The following is a 958-nucleotide window of genomic DNA, read 5'->3' as shown; positions in this document are numbered from 1 at the left end:
AGCAAAATTATATATCCATATAAGGTAGCATATGTATTGACCTATTGACCCAGCAATCTTGCTTCTAATAATTTGTCACAATGACACATTCCAAAAGTACAAAAAGACATATTCCCAAAGATGTTCGTTACAGCACTGTTTGTCATAGTAAAAGACTATGTCCCTAAGCGTCCGTCTATAGAGGACTAGTTAAATAAGCTATGAGTTTCAATTCTGTAGCATATACACTAAAACTGGAACAATACAGAGAAGATCAGCATGGCTCCTGCACTAGGATGGCACTCAAATTCGTGAAGCATTCCATGCTTTTTAAAAAAATATTAAACACTAAGCAAAGCCAGCATGCTTATGGCAACCTGTTTAGGGTTCAGTTTTGTTTTGGCACTAGCTGAACACAAAGGTTCTTGTTTAATTCTTAGCCTAAGTATACAGGATCATAGGGGAGAGGGAGTCTGTGTTCTCTGCCTCCTGAATACTTAACATAATTTAAATATAAAAAAAAAGAAAGGTAAACCTGCGCTACAATTCCCAGATGGTTAAGTGTAGCCCTCAGAGCTCAGTCCAAGGCAGAATCTAAATCCCACCATTTCGAGATTTTGTGTATGTATATATGCACATGTATATATATATGAAATAATGGTGTGTGGCCAATTATGATTATAATTTTTTCAAATACTGTGTCTCACAAAGTTGTCTATATTAGTTTAAGGAGACCAGGGAATTTTTAAATTTTTTATTTTATTTTTATTGATTTAGGGATACAAGTCCTGTTTTGCCACATGGATATATTGCATAGTGGTGAAGTCTGGACTTCCAGTGTAGCCATCACCCAAATAGTGTTCATTGTGCCCATTATGTAATTTCTCATCCCTAGCACCCCCGACCCTCCCACCTTTCCTAGTCTTCAAGGTCTATTCCAAACTCTATGTCCACATGCACACATTATTTAGTTCCCGCT

General features: G+C 36.7%; 1 pseudogene; it reads left to right on the top strand.

The window, feature by feature from the left end:
- The first annotated feature begins 210 nt into the window (after positions 1–210).
- LOC123574747 (U6 spliceosomal RNA) lies at positions 211–310 on the top strand (annotated as a pseudogene).
- The last annotated feature ends 648 nt before the right edge of the window (positions 311–958 follow it).

This window comes from Macaca fascicularis, chromosome 7 (genome assembly GCF_037993035.2).
Source record: "Macaca fascicularis isolate 582-1 chromosome 7, T2T-MFA8v1.1".
In the NCBI taxonomy this organism is placed as follows: domain Eukaryota; kingdom Metazoa; phylum Chordata; class Mammalia; order Primates; family Cercopithecidae; genus Macaca; species Macaca fascicularis.
Note: the sequence above shows the minus strand (reverse complement) of the source record. Positions and strands in the feature narration are given on the sequence as shown.